The sequence below is a fragment of the Jaculus jaculus genome, chromosome 9 (assembly GCF_020740685.1).
Source record: "Jaculus jaculus isolate mJacJac1 chromosome 9, mJacJac1.mat.Y.cur, whole genome shotgun sequence".
In the NCBI taxonomy this organism is placed as follows: domain Eukaryota; kingdom Metazoa; phylum Chordata; class Mammalia; order Rodentia; family Dipodidae; genus Jaculus; species Jaculus jaculus.
This window is the reverse complement of record NC_059110.1, coordinates 70148424-70162924: the sequence shown is the minus strand read 5'-3', so window position 1 is coordinate 70162924 and position 14501 is coordinate 70148424. Positions and strand designations below refer to the sequence as shown.

Here is a 14501-nt window from a genome sequence, read left to right as displayed (position 1 = left end):
AAGGACAGCATGGGCCACATGAGACCTTGTCTTGAAAATAAACACCATCTGTTCCCCTCTACACCCACCCCCAAATGGGTCTTATATGTTAGAAGATTGGTGCTTGGTTTGCAATTCTTGAGAGCTGATGTGCCCAATTATAAGTCACAGCCCTGGAATCATAAAAACTAACCCTTGTAATCATTTATCCAAGAATGGCAAAGTTGCTTCTAGAAAAAGAGCCTTAGGGAAAGGAAACTAACCTTTGGAGTTGCCCAAGAGTGGACTAGCTGCCTCTATATCATAACCTGGGAGAAAAGAAAGCAAACACACTGGGACTCATTTAAAACAAGGGTGAATCCATTGCATCTGCTATTGCCATGGCTCTGACATTCTATGGATGTAACTTTGCTGACAGACACTCAGTGGTATTTTTATTAAATGATTAAAAAGAAGTAAAATACATAACATTCCATGGACAAAGGGCAAAACACTGATGACTTTGAATAATACTTAAATATTTGTTTAAACACATCACTCACAAATGTCTCCAGCAGATATGTGACAGTTCTGTGGGCTAGTTGTTACTGACTGTTGTCTTCAGTGCAGTGGTCAGCGTTTTTCATGAATGTGTGCTTGTTGTGGGTCAACAGCCTAATTAGGCTACTAAGGAAATTGGGTAGAGCACATAGCTCAAGATAATTCTCCATCTCCAAACAGTCCCTGTCAATATTGGTCATCTGTACTGTTCAGGCCAAAAGTACATGAAGGCAGAGGAACCCAGTCATATTGGATTACATGGTTTTAAGGTTAACTTTAGGGTAAATTGCAAGTCAGGAATTTAAAAAACATCTCAAAGTAATATTCTCAGGAAAGTTATATCTAAGGTTTATAAAAATATTCCCACTATTTCCCCCATATTTCATTCCTTTAAAAATATTTTTATTTATTTATTTGCAAGTAGAGAAAGAGGGAGCAGGTGTACCAGGGAATCTTGCCACTGTGAACAAACTCCAAATGCATGTGCCACATTGTGCATCTGGCTTATGTGGATTCTGGGAATTGAACCTGGGTCCTTTGGCTTCACTGGCAAGTGCCTTAACCAGTAAGCCATCAATTCAGCCCTCTTATTTTATTTTTATAGTTCATTCTCACAGATTTTTCTGATAGTTCATTCTCACACTGGTAGAAAATTTATGGCTTTTGAGGAGGACCCTGGGTCATTGGGATGTATCCTCCCAGGGATTATAAGACCCTAGTTTATTCTCCATCACACTTTTTGATTCTTGGTAAATACTTCCTGGAGAGATGTTGGTCTATAGTATACTCATGCCATGTTATTCTTCCTCATTACAAGCCCAGAGCAGCAGCGCCAACTGATCATGGGCCAGAATCTCTAAAACTATGAGCCAAATAACCCTTTTCTCTTTATGTTGATTATCTCAAAAACTTTGTTTTTTGAGCATCACACAGATAACTAACATAGTAGATATATTTCTTTAATATTTCAGAAGCTTTTTAGTGAGAAATTAAACAACATATTAGTAATTTATAAAGCCAATATTGGAACTGGTTTGTTAGTTTTTATTTCAGTATTCTGAACAATTCTGTTTTCTCTTACTAGAAAGTTTCTTTTTTAATTTTTTTAATTCATTTTCATTTATTTAGTTGAGAGTGACAGAGAGAGAAAGATGCAGATGGAGAGTGAGAGATAAAAATAAAAGAGAGAGAGAATGGGCACACCAGGGTCCAGCCACTGCCAATGAACTCTAGAAACATATGCCCCCTTGTGCATTTGGCTAACGTGGGTCTGGGGAATTGAGCCTTGAACAGGGGTCCTTAGGCTTCACAGGCAAGCACTTAACTGCTAAGCCATCTCTCCAGCCTTAGAAAGTTTCTTGAAAATTATGATAAAATGAATTTTTAAAGTGTGCCTCCTAGGTCTACCACTAAAGAAACAATCAGAACACATTCATCTTAATATTATCAGAATTAGTCAAAGATTAAAAACTTATATGCCTCTACTGCGAAGCTTGCAAAAGTTTAGACTCTATAGTTATAAAACATTGGACAGATCATTTGATATGTAGCAAATAAAACAAGAATTTCACCCCAACTATATTACTAGCTATGTGAAATTGAACAAGAACATTTGACTACAATCTTCAACTTTGAAATAAGGTTTCTACAAGTTGGCTTAACACTTATGTTGAATGATTCCTTGTTATGTAGAAGTGGGTTGGATGTACTTCTTTATAGTTTTACTGTAAATGGCATTATCCTTGTTCACCAGGAATGAGAAAACCAAGGCCACATTAATAGCAAACAAAAATACACAATTCTCTTAATATTGCATTTCTTTTTCCATACTTATTTTCTTCCAATTATTCATTTTATAAACATATTTTATTTAATTATTTGCAAGGGAAGGGAGAGAGAGAAAGAGAGAGAGAGAGAGAGAGAGAGAGAGAGAGAGAGAGAGAGACAAGAGAGAGAGAGAGAGAGAGAGAGAGAGAGAGAGAGAGAGAGAGATAATGGGCACACCAGAACCTCCAAACACTGCAAACTCCAGATGCATGTGACACTTTGTACATCTGGCATTATGTGAGTGCTAGGGTGTCAAACCCTGGTCATTAGGTTTTGCATACAAGCACCTGAAGTGCTGAGCAATCTCTCCAGCTCTTTTTATTCATTTTTAATCTTACTAAAAATTTAGCTAAAGTTATGTCTTTTTCTTACCAGGACTCACAATTATGAGGTTATTATTTCTTTTCTCCTAATCTTCTAAGTCTCATGTTCAAGCCACTGCTAACAATTTTTTCTAAGGAACCTTGCATATTACAAGATGTCAATATATTTTTATTATTAAAATGGAACAGAAAAGAGATCAAGATGATATGACTGCCTTCTTAATGTTCAGAGCTGATGCTAGTCCCAAACTGCTTTTCCTTGTATTTTATGCTAGCAGCAGTATTGCACAGATTTCTAAGAATGGAATATCTTCATTGGCTCTTTGAAATACATAACATATTGCTTTTAATATCACTCCATATTATGCAACAGAGCATGAGTTTCCCTTGCTTCTGTCTATATCATTATATCTGCTAAGCAACTGCTATCATTCCCAGCCTCTGGAAGCTGCTGTTCTGTTTTAAACTTCTCTGAGATACATGTTTTTAGATTATGCATACGATCTGACTTATTTAAGCTACCACAAGAACCTCTGGGTTCACTCATGTGGCTGAAATGGCAGGGCTTCCTTGTCCATTGTTTTTGGTGGGGTCTACTATTTCCCATTGCTCTCGTGTATCATGTTTTCTTTATCCATTCATCCACCAATAGATACTTACGTCAGCTTGAATTTGTTTGATTTATGTTTTCTGTATAAATAAATCATGAGTATAAGTGAGGGAGGAAGTGCAAGCATTTCTTCTGACACTTAAATAAAGAAGAATCTAAACAGAAGATGAGGAGCCATCATTGAGAACCAGAGAATGGTATAAGGAGGGCAAAAAGAGGAAAAGAACTGAAAAAGGCAAGCTACCACAGAAGGAAGCCTGGCTCAGAGACAATTTATTTTAATATGTTTCATTTTGCTTTCACTCAAAATACTTGATTTTTCACAGTTATTATGGAAGCATAAAATGAAATATAAGCATACTGGTGCAAAATAAAAAATAACCTGTTTAAATGACAAGAAGATGAGCAAAATCATATTCATCTTGTTCTTTTTATTATAAGCAGAATATTTATTAAGAAAAAACTTTGGTTAGGATATTGTAGTGTCAAATTGATATTGAAGTTAAATGATCAATGGATAATATAAGAGTGGTCAGCACATGGTAATTTTGTGATGTTTCAAATCACATTGATGAGACAATTGATAAGCATTCTATTTGCTTTCAGCCTTGGCAAAGTCATTTGTTTTAAGTAAAGCTAGAAGACAAATAACATAATTTGCATAATAAAACTATTGAGAGTAAATAATTGTCATTCATCAGAGGTATCTATACCATTTCAACTAACATTTTAAGTCCATTCCAGTTTATTTCTCTTTACCCAACTAAACATCCTTTTGATTTATTCTTGCCACTTAGTGTCATGTGCAGTGAAGTGTTCCACCAGAAGAAGTGACTTGTCTAGTAGGATCAATATTAAGTGAAAATATTCTCCCTGATAGGATTTTAATTCTTTGATTTTCATTTTACTATTTTAATTTTCCCACTTGGATGAAAAGGGTCCAGGGAAAGGGTCTATCTATCTCCAGATGGCAGTGTGTGGTTGTCAGCTCAGGAACTAAGTCTCTGCAGCCAAGATCTGACCAACTACCAGTTAGTTAACAAGTCCACTTAGCCCCTGGTGAATCATTGAACCTTCTTCTAAGAGCTGTTGGGGGCTTCAGGGAAACATGAGATAGTAGGTTGTAGAAACATAGTCCTAACCCAGGCCACTGTGCACACTCCATGTACATACATTCCAAATGTACCTAGGGTCCATGGACTCAAAAGAAACCTATGGATAGAATGCAAATGTTCTGTAACAATTCCATATTTTGAATAATTAGCTACTGAATGAAATTTAGCAATTTCATCATTTACAGATGTATACACAAACCATGGGCATATTCTTGCTACCAATAGGGCTTGTAGATATCTTCATTTTCCTTTTAATTGTTGTACATATCTTGAAATACCATTTATGCTGTATCATTATTTTTAAAGCATAGTAATTGTTACTGCTTACATAAAGAGTTTGCTAGTTAATATATCAATTTATAAGCATATACAACAATAGACATTTTTTTGATATCTAAGAAATGGCTCAAAGATTTCACCATTTGGCCAAAGAGATCAATAAGACACAGAAAAGTACAGAATTCATGACTGTGGTTGTCTGTTTTGGCAATTTTCTGACTCACTTGTATTTCTAAGAAGAAGGTGAGAAAAATGGAAGAAGTTGAGATTGTGGTTTGTGTCTTAAACATATGGTGGGGTACACTAGTTAAAACACTTAACATCTTGAAGCTTTTACATAATGAGGTTTTCAAAAAACAAATATGAGGCTTAAATAATAAGGCCTTCATTGCCACATATTCCAATTAACATGAAACAGTTTCCCAGGCTTAACCAGCATCATATAACTATTGTATGAACAGAATTCATGAAAATGGTGAGCATTTTCTGGAAATCTCACAAAGACAGCACAGTTTCTGTTGACCAAAGTGAATAATTTCCACATCTAAACCAGAAAAAGGGAAGAAATGATGCTCATCATTGGCTCTGGCATTCAGATTATTCAAGATTTCTCCTAATTGAGGAGGCAGGGGGTTTGGACACTAAGGGGGTTTGGACACAAAGTCAACTTCCCTAAACACATGAAAGTGACTGAAACACACTGGGGATGTGCTTGGTGGTGGGGATAGGGTGGGTGGTTGTGGTCACAGAAATGAGCAATGATGTAACTCTGCCAGCCACTCTGGGAAGGTGGGAATGCAACATAGCTCCCAAGAGTGTCACCCATACCTGGCATACTTGGGGAATCTTCTCAGGTAGGTATTAGGGTATAATGTGGTTTGGCTTCTTTCATTGGGCACCTGTCCTAGTTGATTTTCTCTGAGAAAAGGAAATTAAGGAAGGAAAGGTTTATTTTGGGTCACAGTTACAGTCCATCACTGTACAGAAGTCATAGCTGTAGGAGCCTGAGACAGCTTGTCATATTGCAGCCATAGTCAGTGTAGCAGACAGCTTCAGGTTCGCTGAGATGAACTTTCAGACCAGGCCCAGTTATGGAGGAAGGGATATATTGAAGCTTACAGATCCAGGGGAAGTTCCATAATGGCAGAAGAAGCTGGCCTGCCTTCACAGGACCAAGCAGAGAGAGAGAAGCACAAGCCTAAAAGCCAAAAGCCAGAGCACACTTCAGGAACTCCAGCTAGGCACACTTTGCATATCTTTAGATTGAAATCGGAAACCCATCACCACAACTTAAGATCCACCCAGTGACATTGCCTCCAGCCAGGTAGCCAGCAGATGCAAACTACAAATACATAAACAACTGAATATATTGGGGGCCATCTATTCTATTCAAACCACCACATTCCACCCACCCCTGTTCCCCAAAACATTTATAATCATCACACATTGTAAATTGTACTCAGTTCAATTTCAAAGGTCCCCACAGTCTTGACCAATTTAAGATATTAAGACCTGTAAAATCAAACAAGTTAAACATTTCTAACATATAAAGGCACAAAGTAAACATTTTTAACTGGTATAAGGCATAGCAAGGAGAGTCTAAAACAATGAAAATTCAACCACCATCAAACAAACATCAAACTTCTGCAGCTCAAATTCAACATAACCAGAAACTGACAGTCTCCAGATTTTCCAATTCCGCCCCTCCAGCTGGGCAGAGTAGCCAGGGAACACTTCCATCTCAGGCCAACAGTGTGCTTTATGGTAGCCCTTGCACAGTCCTGATATATCCAAAACATCTTCAGGTCTTCAGGCAAACCACAGTCCATCTTCCAAAGGCTCTTTCAGCCTATCGGGGCATCAGGCCCTGCCTCAGGCTGCATCTCAGCAACAGCTCCTGGAACCATGTGCAATTCATGACCACTACTCACATTTTCCAAAGGCTCTTTCAGCCTATCAGGGAATCAGGCCCTACCTCATTGCCACATCTCAGTGGCAGCTCCTGGAAGCATGTGCAATTTATGACCACTCCTCGCATTTTTTTAATGTTATTTATTTATTGTTTATGTTATTTATTTATTTTTATTTTATTTTTTAATTTTTATTAGCATTTTCCATGATTATAAAAAATATCCCATGTTAATTCCCTCCCCGCCACACTTTTTCCTTTGAAATTCCATTCTCCATCATATTACCTCCCCATCACAATAATTGTACTTACATATATACAATATCAACCTATTAAGTACCCTCCTCTCTTCCTTTCTCTTCCCTTTATGTCTCCTTTTTAACTTACTGGCCTCTGCTACTAAGTATTTTCTTTCTCACACAGAAGCCCAGTCATCCGTAGCTAGGATCCACAAATGAGAGAGAACATGTGGCGCTTGGCTTTCTGGGCGTGGGTTACCTCACTTAGTATAATCCTTTCCAGGTCCATCCATTTTTCTGCAAATTTCATAACTTCATTTTTCTTTACTGCTGAGTAGAACTCCATTGTATAAATGTGTGATATCTTCATTATCCACTCATCAGTTGAGGGACATCTAGGCTGGTTCCATTTCCCAGCTATTCTAAATTGAGCAGCAATAAACATGGTAGAGCACGTACTTCTAAGGAAATGAGATGAGTCCTTTGGATATATGCCTAGGAGTGCTATAGCTGGGTCATACGGTAGATCACTCTTTAGCTGTTTTAGGATCCTCCACACTGTTTTCCACAATGGCAGGACCAGATTGCATTCCCACCAGCAGTGTAGAAGGGTTCCTCTTTTTCCACATCCCCACCAACATTTATGATCATTTGTTTTCATGATGGTGGCCAATCTGACAGGAGTGAGATGGAATCTCAATGTAGTTTTAATCTGCATTTCCCTGATGACTAGTGACGTAGGACATTTTTTTAGATGCTTGTATGCCATTCGTCTTTCTTCCTTTGAGAATGCTCTATTTAGCTCCATAGCCCATTTTATGATTGGCTTGTTTGATTCTTTATTATTTAACTTTTTGAGTTCTTTGTATATCCTAGATATTAATCCTCTATCAGATATATAGCTGGCGAAGATTTTTTCCCATTCTGTAGGTTGCCTCCTTGCTTTTTTCACTGTGTCCTTTGCAGTGCAAAATCTTTGAAATTTCATGAGGTCCCAGTGATTAATCTGTGGTTTTATTGCCTGAGCAATTGGGGTTATATTCAGAAAGTCTTTGCCAAGACAAATATGTTGGAGGGTTTCCCCTAATTTTTCCTCTAGCAATTTTAGAGTTTCCAGTCTGATGTTAAGGTTTTTAATCCACGTGGACTTAATTCTTGTGCATGGCGAGAGCGAAGAATCTATTTTCATCCTTCTGCAGATATATATCCAGTTTTCCCAACACCATTTGCTGAAGAGGCTGTCTTTTCTCCAATGAGTATTTTTGGCATTTTTATTGAATATCAGGTGGCTATAGCTACTTGGGCTTACATCTGGGTCCTCTATTCTGTTTCATTGATCTACATGTCTGTTTTTGTGCCAGTACCATGCTGTTTTTGTTACTATGGCTCTGTAGTATAGGTTAAAATCAGGTATGGTGATACCACCAGCCTTATTTTTGTTGCTCAGTATTATTTTAGATATTCGAGGTTTTTTTGTGATTCCAAATGAATTTTTGGATTGGTTTTTCTATTTCCATGAAGAATGCTTTTGGAATTTTGATAGGGATGGCATTAAATGTGTAGATTGCTTTTGGTAAGATTGCCATTTTCACAATATTGATTCTTCCAATCCAGGAACAGGGGATGTTTCTCCACTTTCTAGTGTCTTCTGCAATTTCTCGCTTGAGTGTTTTAAAGTTCTCATTGTAGAGATTCTTTACTTCCTTGGTTAGGTTTATTCCAAGGTACTTTATTTTCTTTGATGCAATTGTGAATGGGAGTGATTCTCTGATTTCATCCTCTGTGTGTTTGTTGTTAGCATATATGAAGGCTACTGATTTCTGTGTATTTATTTTACATCTTGCTATATGGTTGTAGGTTTTGATCAGCTCTAACAGTTTGCTAGTAGAGTTTTTAGGGTCCTTTATGTATAGAATCATGTCATCTGCAAATAATGATAACTTGATTTCTTCCTTTCCAATTTGTATCCTTTTTATGTGTGTCTCTTGCCTTATTGCTATGGCTAAGACTTCCAAAACTATATTAAATAAAAGTGGGGACAGTGGACACCCTTTTCTCGTTCCAGATTTTAGTGGAAAAGCCTCCAGTTTTTCCCCATTTAGTAATATGTTGGCTATTGGTTTGTCATAAATAGCTTTTATTATATTGAGATATGTTCCTTCTATTCCCAGTCTCTGTAGTACTTTTATCATGAAGGGATGTTGGATTTTGTCAAATGCTTTCTCTGCATCCAGTGAGATGATCATGTGATTTTTGTCCTTCAACCCATTTATATAATGTATTACATTTATAGATTTGTATATAGTGAACCATCCCTGCATCTCTAGGATAAAGCCTACTTGGTCAGGGTGAATGATCTTTTTGATATACTCTTGTATTCTGTTTTCCAATATTTTGTTGAGAATTTTTGCATCTATGTTCATTACGTAGATTGGTCTGCAATTTTCTATTTTTGTTCTATCTTTGCCTGGTTTTGGTATCAGTGTGATGCTGGCTTCGTAGAAGGAGTTTGGTAGAATTCTGTCTTTTTCTATTTGCTGGAAAAGCTTAAGAAGCAATGGTGTTAGCTTTTCCTTAAAGGTCTGGTAAAATTCAGCAGTGAATCCATCTGGGCCTAGGCTTTATTTAGTTGGGAGATTATTGTCAACTGTTTGTATCTCCATGTTTGTTATAGGTCTATTTAAGTGATTTATCTCAGTTTGATATAATTTAGGTAGGTCATATAAATCAAGGAAAGCATCCATTTCTTTCAAAGATTTTCATACTTTGTGGAGTATATGCTTTTATAGTATGTGCCTATGATTTTTTGAATTTCTCTGGAATCTGTTGTGATGTTACCTTTTTCATCTCTGATTTTATTAATTTGGGTCTCTTCTCTCTTTCTTTTGGTCAGGTTTGCTAAGGCTTTATCAATCTTGTTCATCCTTTCAAAGAACCAACTCTTTGTTTCATTAATTCTTTAGATTTTTTTTTTGTTTCTATTTCATTAATTTCTGCCCTAATCTTTAATATTTCTTCCCACGTACTGATTTTTGGTTTTCCTTGTTCTTCTTTTTCCAAGGCTTTAAAGTGAAGCATTAGGTTGTTTACTTGAGACCTTTCTAATTTCTTAATATAGGCACGTAAGGCTATAAATTTACCTCCTAGGACTGCCTTCAATGTGTCCCAGAGATTTTGATATGTTGTATTCTCATTATCATTTGACTCTATAAATTTTTTGATTTCCTTCTTGATTTCTTATCATTTAGTAGTGTATTGTTTAGTTTCCAAGATTTTGTGTATGCTCTATAGCCTTTCTTGCTACTGATTTGTAGTTTAATTCCATTGTGGTCAGATAGAATGCAAGGAATTATTTCAATTTTCCTGAATTTGTTAAGATTTGCTTTGTGTCCTAGTATATGTTCTATTTTAGAGAATGTTCCATGTGCTATTGAAAAAATGTATATTGTGCAGCCTTTGGATGAAATGTCCTTTATATATCTGTTAGATCCATTCCTTCTATGACCTCATTTATTCCAGATGCCTCTCTGTTTTTTTCCTAGGATGACCTGTCAATTGATGAGAGTGGGGTGTTAAAGTCACCCACCACCACTGGGTTTGGTGTTATCTGTGACCTTAGTTCTAATAGTGTTTGTTTGATGAATTTGGGAGCCCCCATGTTAGGTGCATATATGTTTAGGATTGTAATTTCCTCCTGTTTGAGTGTGCCTTTAATCAATATAAAGTGACCTTCTTTATCTTTCTTGACTAATGTTGGACTAAATTCTACCTTGTCAGATATTAGGATAGTAACCCCTACTTGTTTTCTAGACTCATTTGCTTGAAACACCATCTTCCAACCTTTCACCCTAAGATAATGTCTATCCTTTATAGAAAGGTGAGTTTCATGGAGACAACAAATTGTAGGATCCTGCTTTTTAACCCAGTCTGCAAACCTATGTCTTTTTGTTGGGGTATTGATGCTGTTGATATTAAGAGATATTATTGAAAGGTGTGTATTTATGTTTGCCAATTTTTGTGTGTGTGTGTGTGTGTGTGCTACTGGTTCTCCCTCTGCTCTCTTTTGTTAACTAGTATTTTAGTATTGCTTGTTTTTTCTAGCTTCCTTATATGTGTGCTTTTCCTTTTCTTCAGCATGGAGGATTCTATCAAGTATTTTCTGTAGAGCTGGTTTTGTCTTCAAATACTCCTTTAACCTGCTTTTGTCATGGAATATCCTTATTTCTCTGTCTATTTGAATGGATAACTTTGCAGGATAAAGTAACCTTGGTTGACAGTTGTTATCTTTCAGAACTTGGAATATATCACTCCATCCCCTTCTGGCTTTAAAAGTTTGTGTTGAATAATCTGCTGTAATCCTGATGGGCTTGCTTTTGTATGCAACTTGATTTTTCTCTCTAATTGCTTTCAATATTTTTTCTTTGGTGTGTGTGTTTGGAAGTTTGATTATGATATGGCGAGGAGAGGTTCTTTCCAGGTTTTGTCTAGCTGTGGTTCTAACGGATTCCTGTATCTGCATTGGCACCTCTTTCCCAAATTTGAGGAAGTTTTCATCTATGATTTTGTTGAAGATGCCTACTATGCCTTTGGAGTGGAATTCTTCTCCTTCTACTATGCCTTGAATTCTTATATTTGATCTTTTCATAGTGCCCCGAATATCTTGAAATTCCCACTCATACTTTTCTATAAGTTTGTCTTTCTCTTTGTTGGACTGCATTATATCTGCCACCTGGTCTTCTAGATTAGATATTCTGTCCTCTCCTTCATCCATTCTACTTGTGAGATATTCTACAGAGTTTTTTATTTCATTAACTGTGTTCTTCATTGCTAGCAATTCTGACTGGTTTTTCTTTATTATTTCTATTTCCTTATATATGTCTTGTATTGCCTTCTTTATTTCATGAAATTGGTGTCCTGTGTCTTCTTTGATTCCTTTGATTTCCTCTTTAAGTTCCTCTTTGACTCCTTTGATTTGTTCTCTGACTTCTTTGAATATATTTACAATCATTCTTTTGAAATCTTTCTCAGGCATTTCCTCTAACTCGTTCTTACTGGAGGTCATTTCTGATGCATTAATACTTTAAGGTGGATTTATATCGTCTTGCTTTTTAGTGATTCTTGTGTTATAATGTATATATTTTTGCATCTTGGATTAAGTTAATGCTTGGATTTTCTAGCTAGCTTGGTATTCTTAGCTGTATCAATTGATTTGATGTTATATATTTTCAGGGTAGGAGCTTAAGGTGTTAGGTGTGGCTCTTAAGACTCTTAGAGTATCTACAAAGGTGCTCCTAGGGGTTGAGTTTCTTTGCTATAGGAGTATTCAAGTATGCTGAGTAGAATAAAATACATGTAGATCCTAGAAGTTAACTAAACACTGTACCCATTCAATCAAAAACAGCCCCAAGCATGTATGCCAGAGCAGTTATTATAACAACCAGATCCTCTATCAACATAGAGGTTAAGATTTCTGGTCTGTTGAGTGATCCAAGTCAGCTTGTGACCAAGTGAGACCCTTCCCTGGTGCAATCCCAATTACCTTGGATGATTTTGGTCTCAGTCAAGTTGCTGCCTGGTCGTCGGGCTGCTGTTTTGATTTCTGGAGCTGGGCACTGGCTTTTCCTGAGGGGCAAACCAAGCCTGGCAACTGTGGCCCTGCAGATCAGCATCCCCACTGCTGGAACTGCTGCTGCTAAAGCTGCCTCTGCTGGGTCTTTCAGCAGGTGAAGCTGGTGCTGCTGGGCCCATTGTTGCTGCTGCCTCTGCTGTTGCTCCTGCTGTAGCTGCCACTTCTGGAGCCACTGCTGCTGAAGCTGCTGCTGCTGGGTCCACTGCCACTGAAGCTGCTGCTGCAGGATCTGCAGCTGCTGCCGCTCCTGGGTCTGTCTGATGCTGCTGGGTCTGCCGTTGCCATTGCTACTGGTCTGCTGCTGCTGAGGTCGCTGTTACCGGTGCTGGAGCCACTGATGTTGCTGCCAAACTCTGCTCCTGCTTGGGTCCTGATGTCAGCTCAAATTGGCATGGCCAGGTCCCGGGACCACTGCTCTGTTCGCTGGAGCTCGGCTTAGGTGTTGGGGGAGTGGAGGGAGCCAGAGCTGCTCTGGATCTCTCGTTGTTCCACATGTTCTTCTACCTCATGGTCTGCTCCTCCATTGCTCACTGCCGCTCTCTCTTCACGTTTCCTGAGTTACGGAGAGCCGGTGTGAGTGGCAGCTTCCGCACCTGGCTTTTCCTGCTGCTGGAGCCAAGTCTGGCTGCTTTCTGGTGCACTGCCACCATGGTTGGCGGAGGTGCCGGGGATGCTTTTGCTGGCCTGTGCAGGCTCTGGTTGCTCTGGATCTCTTCTATTCCTCTGCTGCTGCTTCAATTTCCTATACACCTCACTTTTTAGTAAAAGTGTGTATTTTGCTGAGTTTTTTTGGTCTTTTTTCCCCCTAGGCTGCTTTGGCATTGTACCTACACCGCCATCTAACCAGAAGTCTCCTCGCATTATTCATGCTTTTGAACCCAATATCAGGTGTGCAGGACACAGCCATATTCTTAATTCACAGACAAAATAAATCATAACCTTGAAAAGCATGTTCCTTCTCCAGTCAACTCTTTCCAAAAGTGTTTGCATTTCTATGATAGTCTTTCCTCAGGCATCCTTTCCATGGTAAAGCAATTGGACCATCTTCCTTTAAGATTGCTAATGTGTTTGACAATAGCAGATTCAGTAACCTAAAACCAGTCTCAGTGCCTATATTTTTAACTTGCTTGATGTTTTCCAGCTTAAAATCTTAAAATATCTCAGTCCAATATCTCTAGCCAAGCACATCAGTCCATTACAAATTGAACCTTGATCAAACTCTCTGGGCCTGGGAAGCAGGATGCAGCCAGTCCTTATGCCAGTATCCCAGTTCCAACAAAGTCCTCTGCAGTCTTTCCTTCCCCTTAGAAAGCTCATAAGCCAAGCCTCGAAGTTCAATGCTGTCTGCACTTAGCATTCTCAAACTCTGATTAGAATTGTCCATAAAACTTGGCCTACCACTCCAGAAGGCATCTTCAGTGTTCTGTGGCACACTGTGTTGCTGTCCATTTCCTCCTAAGCATAGTTCTTACATGCTCAATGGCAAAGTAGTTACCATGGTTTAGTAAGGGTTGTGGCATAGAGGGAGGTGGCCACATCATTTGGTGTCCTGTGGAGGTGCTCCCACCACTGTAATTTCTTCTCAGTAGTTGAAGGAATTTCTATCATTTTCCCTTACAGAGTTGAGAACATGCTTTTCTAGTGGAGTTAAGGAACACGCTGGGTCAGCCATCATCTTGTTCCTGCAGACAGTACATTTTCAATGTGACCTACAAACCTAACTTTCAGTCAGTATCAGAAGTAAATTGCAGAATGTGGCCACAAACTGTGGAAAATGTTGAGTTTAAATTTCAGAAAGATGGTTGGAATGCAACATCTCCCTGTCACTTAGATCAACATTACAGCCAATATATTTTTATCTTTGGTTGATGGATATTAACTAGCATCCTCCATGTGCAAAGCACTAATACTGGTCTATACTAACCTATATTCCTTGTTGGCTCTGCTGTACTCATGTCTAGATCTTCCAAGAGCTCTGGACACAAGACAGTCTCTCCAAGATTTTCTTTCTTTGGTGAAATTCTCACATAGGTACTCTCCACTAACACACA

At 38.2% G+C, this 14501-nt stretch overlaps 1 pseudogene; it reads right to left on the bottom strand.

The window, feature by feature from the left end:
- Positions 1 to 14058, bottom strand: part of LOC101597536 — an 85642-nt pseudogene extending 71584 nt beyond the window's left edge.
- Positions 14059 to 14501: the final 443 nt, after the last annotated feature.